General features: G+C 33.3%; 1 long non-coding RNA gene across 1 annotated transcript; it reads left to right on the plus strand.

Annotated features, from left to right (window-relative positions):
- The first annotated feature begins 3,984 nt into the window (after positions 1-3,984).
- On the plus strand, positions 3,985-4,847 carry LOC147404718 (uncharacterized). The gene is made up of 3 exons (XR_015177246.1): positions 3,985-4,071; positions 4,151-4,280; positions 4,777-4,847. It is a non-coding gene; the product is annotated as an uncharacterized LOC147404718 (long non-coding RNA).
- Positions 4,848-5,861: the final 1,014 nt, after the last annotated feature.

The following is a 5,861-nucleotide window of genomic DNA, read 5'->3' on the forward strand; positions in this document are numbered from 1 at the left end:
CTTTGCGACTTAAAATAGGACAAAGGCTCAGGTCACTTTAGCCTGGGTGCATTGATATATCTTTTAGTGTCACTTAATCGAACGATACTAATGCTCCAGTTTTATATATCCTAAAGTACGTTACTGGAGTTGTGATTTTCATGGATGATGTCGTATCTCCAAAGAGACCGGGCCATGCACTAGTGCCACATTGGCTATAAGGGACATGCAAGCATGCAATGCAACAATATAAATGTGACAATGTGTGTGCAAGGTAGGGTGGGGTGTGCCCAGGGTGTTTTTCAAGGAATGGGCCCATAGGCCTGATCAAACCATCAACATATGGATATTAGAAAAATATGATCATACAACATAAATATCCAAAGTATCAAGATCAAGATTAAGGAATGCATATCTCATATCTATATCACTTAAGATCATGGCATATTAAATAAACAATCAATCAGGGTATACCACAAATAATAATCAATTAGATCTCACATTGAATCAGGCATGGAAAATTCCTCTATTTTTTCAAAAAAGAAAGATCATTATTTGGCAATAATCTATGATCCAATCAAGGATGCTTTTGGACAACCCAAAAATAATTTGAACTTTCAAATAATATCAAATTAAGGATAGCACGATAGTTGTTGAGATGAGGAGTCATGACCATTCTTTTTTTGTTTTTCTAGAAAAGGAAGAAAAAAAAAATTATAAAAGAAAAGAAACTAAAGAAACCTATTATTAACTATTACTAAAAAAATTAAACAAATTGATTTTTTTTTTAAAGAAAAAACTAACTATTAAAGAATTAAAGAAACCTAAAACAAAAAACTGTTCAAAATAAAATTCTATTACCACACCAATTTTACATGTTTGAGAGAAAAATTCACAAACATTTTAATGATGCATTACATGTAAAAATTGGTGTGCCAAAAAAAAGAAATTTATTCTTTCTTTAACGACAACGCAAGGGCTGCTAGCAAGTTTTTTTTTTTATTATATATAAATCATATGTTGCTGCCAGCAACATACAATTCAACAAAACCTTTTTCTCTTTTATATATATTGTTGTCCACACCATTTGTGTTGCTGCCACACACAATTCTCAACCTTTTTTATTTATTGTGTTGCTGCCAGCACGGGTAACACAACACATCCACACCTCTCTCTCTCTCTCTCCGCTGTGCACGATAAACATCAAATAAAGTTCGCAACATCCTTGAATTTGTTAATTCCTTTAAGGATACAAATTGAAGCCTGTGGATTTCTTTTTATCTACTCTTGAATCAAATCAAAGCAAAGCTGGAAAATAGAACCCTAAACAATAAAAATGTTATTTAACTAACTCTTAAGTTCAGTCCATTTAAATCCATCACCTTGGCAAGAAGAAAAAACAAAAAAAAACTCTTTAAACTTGATTTTCTACAAGACCCATATGTAGGACCCCATGAGGATTTTTTGTAGGGTGAAAGGGATTGTTATCATATGCCTTCCACCCATCGAAGTACGGTGATTCCTCACTATGTCCATCACCAATTGTTATCTTAGACAGAAGTTCTTGATTGCTCAATGTGAACTCCATTGTCCTTCAATAAGTGCAGTTTTAGTAAAGATGGGAAACACCAAGAGATATAGTTAATGAAGGCAAAAATAAACTAAATAACTTATGATTTTAAAGTTTAAATATTCAAATATTCGAGAACACACTTAAGGCAATCATAAATGCTTAGATGCGTGAGTAGGAAAATCGAACAACAACTTCAGCTGATCGTGTACAGTGGAGAGAGAGAGAGAGAATATATATATATATATATATATATATAGGGTCCCGTTCAGCAACAAACATTTTGACAAACATTTTGGCAAAACATTTTTCAAAACGGTTAGAGGTTTTGGAATGGGCTGATTTTTGGTGAGGATGATCTCTACGTGAGGAGATCATCCTCATAAAAAATCAGCCCATTCCAAAACTTCTAATCCCAGTTTACAAGTTGAAAAATCATGGACCGTCCATTTTTTGTAAACCATTTTTGATGGGGTTAGAAGTTTTGGAATGAGCTGATTTTTGGTGATGATGATCTCCTTACCGTAGATATCATCCTCACCAAAAATCAGCCCATTTCAAAACCTCTAACCCATGTTTTGAAAAATATTTTGCCAAAATGTTTGTCAAAATGTTTGTTGCTGAACATTTCCCATATATATATATATATAGAGAGAGAGAGAGAGAGAGAGAGAGAGAGAGAGAGAGAGACGCTCTCTCTCTGTTGCCCCTTCTTCACACAGATGTGAAGAAATAAAAAACACCTTTACTAACAACACCCCACATGCTGTAACGCTGGTTTCTTTATTTTTTTTATAAAACAACTTTCATGTCTTTGCTGTTAGCAACGGTAGAAAGAAAAAACGATTTGAAGAACAAGTGGAGAAGAGAGAATGAGAGAGAAGGATGAATCTCTTGTTTTCTTATTGATTTTCTTTATTTTTTTGTTTTTTTGTTTAAAAAAAAACAACAGAAAAAAACTCACACAGCAGCACGTGTAAAAAGAAAACTTATTTTTTTTTATTAACAGTATCACCCACAAGAAGAAAAGAAAAAAAACCTTCTTGCTGTTTCTAACAGCACACCTACTTCGGGTTGTCCCTTTTCTTTTCTTTTTTATTTTATTTTATTTTAAATTTTACTGTCAAATGACAGTCATCCGTACCCACAAAAAAAATTAAAATTCTAAAATCACAGCTCAATAATTACTATTCCACCCTCAATTCATTAATCTTTGAAACCTCAAATTATTTGGGATCATCCCAAATGACCCTTGATTGAATCATAGAAAATAAAATTCCAAAGCAAAATACTCAAAATCCAAATAAATGATCAATAATCGAGTCAAATAAAAATAAAAATAAAAATGAATAAATAAACAAGAAAAAAAAAAATTAAAAATGAAAAAAATAAAAACAAGGTCGATTTGGCAATACACCAATATTTGTGATTTTTTAAGTTTGATCCTCAAAAATATCCCCAGTGGAGTCGCCACTGAAAGCGCCCTCGATCCGCGGGTTGTGCGGATCCACTTTTTTTTTGGGTGTTTGGGATTCGCCACCTAATTATTACGGTCTAGGAACTAAGCATTGACTGTAAATAGATAAAAACAACTAATCTACGAATAAAAAGAGACAACGGTCACATTGATTAGTCAGACTGTGACATGCTGGTATGCACATGAGGAAATTAAAAAAAAGTTGGACGCCACCATAAATGCCTAAAACAACGATGTATATCCTGAAAATAACCGAATTTGAATTCGGTTTACTTTCCCCCTAGAGGGCTTTCCTGAAAATAGAACAGAATACAATTACAAGATTACCCCTTGATCCACTAATAAAGATGAGCACAAGAGAGGACAAAACATATCAAATTCAAAAATGAATATATGGAAGCTATTTAAAAGTAATAAACAAAACTTACACAAAGATAAGAAATGAATACAGACACTATGCTAAACAAAAGAAAACGGAGAAATTTTCGAGAAACAGCTAGATGGCATGTTGTAGAATATGCACCATACATCATGAGAATGTCCAGTATACCTACATGACAATACGGATCCGTTAAAAGAAAAGTTTGGTGTGGTATGTGACAGAATAGAGATATTTGCCTTTCATAGTTGCAGCTCATCAAGAACATTTAAGATCATGGCATTTTTAACAGTTTACAAACAAAAATAAACAAGTAAATACCAAGTTTGCACAACAGATGAAATCTAAAAGGACCTTCATAAATTTAAAGTAGTGCAGAAACTTACTTTCAAAGAACTTCATTATGACAAACGTTGGGCCAAGACTGAAAACTTCTCTTATGGTCTTTGAGTTTACAAACCACCACCAAAGGGACATAAAATTGCCTTTTTCAAATTTGGAGGAACCAAAACCAAAGAGATAGATGAACTTGAATTCTTCTTCAAGTTCGGACAAGACACTTACATGACCACTACCACCACCACCACCACCAACTAGTCCCCATCTACTATCTTTGGGCGAACTAGAATTCAGGAAGGCCTTCTTGATTTTAAGCTACTGTGGGAAGTACGTTAATGTTTAATTTATTATTATTCTTATTTTCTATGGTTGTGCATGGACTTGAATGGACAATTACAATTGATAGGAAGAAGTTGGAGGAATCTATCTCAGTGGATTTGATTCAAAGTATGAAAAACTTACCCATGACCGAGTTTGAATCACAACTTTGGAGACTTGTTGGGCAGAAATGTATTGAGGAAACAGATAGAAACAATGTAAAATATTCTGTCTTTTCATACTTATTTTTTTCTTTTGAGGCTCACATGTCTTTGGCATATCGCCCACATATACTATCCATATTCAATTATTTTGTGTCTAACTTCTGTAACCTTCAGATTACTAGGTACCACCATATGATATACATTGTGAAATTTCAATGGAGTGAGTTGCAAAGTAAAGAATGAATTTAAAGAGGTTCTAGAAAGCCCAATCATATATTACATTGTGAATTCTTTCAAGAATGAGGATACTTGACTTAACTTGCTCTCATGTATAATTAAGGTGGATTCTAAAACGTATACTTATTACAACCTCATGTAATTACTTTTTGTAGTTAATATCTTTTAGAGGTTCAGCCAAAACTAGGCAAATAGAAATGAAATTTTAACGGCATTGTCTATCTAATGGTGGTGGTGGGGGCAACACCTCTGTTTTTCTTATCTGAAATGTAATTCGTTGATTGCATGATGCATTATTTCTTTTTGTTTACAGAGCCTTGATTGGGATTCTGGAAGAACATATATTTACCGCTGTTATGTTGATCCGGATGGTTCTTACACCTTTACTTAAATAATTAATTCTTTTTGTTTATGGGTGTGACCAATTCAAGAAAAAAAAAAGGTTAGATTAAATGAATATGCACTAGTTGTAATGGATTTGATTCTCTTATGAATTTTTACAAACAGTTGGTGCATATTAATCTGAAAGAAAGACAATATGAAGGAAAAACTTTAAAATCAGACAAGAATAATCTAAAATGTTGAATGCAAACTTCAAAACATTTCAAACCCTAAATAAATAAAGGAAAATCTTAGATTCAATCAAAAACTTTAACATACCTGAAGATTCGGTCAATCGAACAAAGCCCTAAAACTTTCAATCAAACGTTGATCGATTATGCCCTAAAACTTGCAAATCGAAATTGATTGCATCTTCAAAATCACAGATTCTGTGAGTGAGAGATTGAGCAAAGATCTTTCAATCAAACTCCAATCAATTTCTTTCCACAAACAAAAAAAATTCCGAATGATCTACTTTCAAAAATGAAAAAAATTGATCGATTCAAAGAGAGAGTGAGTCGAGTGAGAGAGAGAGAAACACTAGATCAAAACTTAGAGTTGATTCGAGAAGATAGATCCGAGAGAGAGAGAGAGAGATTCGAGAAGAGATATCCGAGAAAAGAGATTCGAGAAGAGAGATCTGAGAAGAGAGTGAGAATGAGAGTGAGAGACGAGTAGAGAGTGAGAGTGAGAGGAGCGTTCGACAATGGCGGAAGTCGAGCTTCTATTCGAGGAAATTTGTTAGAATCACTATTGGCACCCCAACTTTTACTTAATAAGATTAAAACGACAACCGGAAACTATCGCAATTAACGACAGCCTTTAGCAGTCGTTTTTAGCGCAATTCTGGTGTCGCAATAAACGCAATATGACGTAGTGTATTCCAATTAGCTTGTTGATTTTTTAAAAGAATACCGAACGATTGAGCATCAAAAAGTTGTTGATTCACACTGAATACCAAGCAATTGGAAATAAAGATAAAAATTTCTAAAAGCCATAAATTGTATTGATAAGAGA

This window comes from Akebia trifoliata, chromosome 4 (assembly GCF_017979445.1).
Source record: "Akebia trifoliata isolate Shusen 1 chromosome 4, ASM1797944v1, whole genome shotgun sequence".
Taxonomy (NCBI): Eukaryota; Viridiplantae; Streptophyta; class Magnoliopsida; order Ranunculales; family Lardizabalaceae; genus Akebia; species Akebia trifoliata.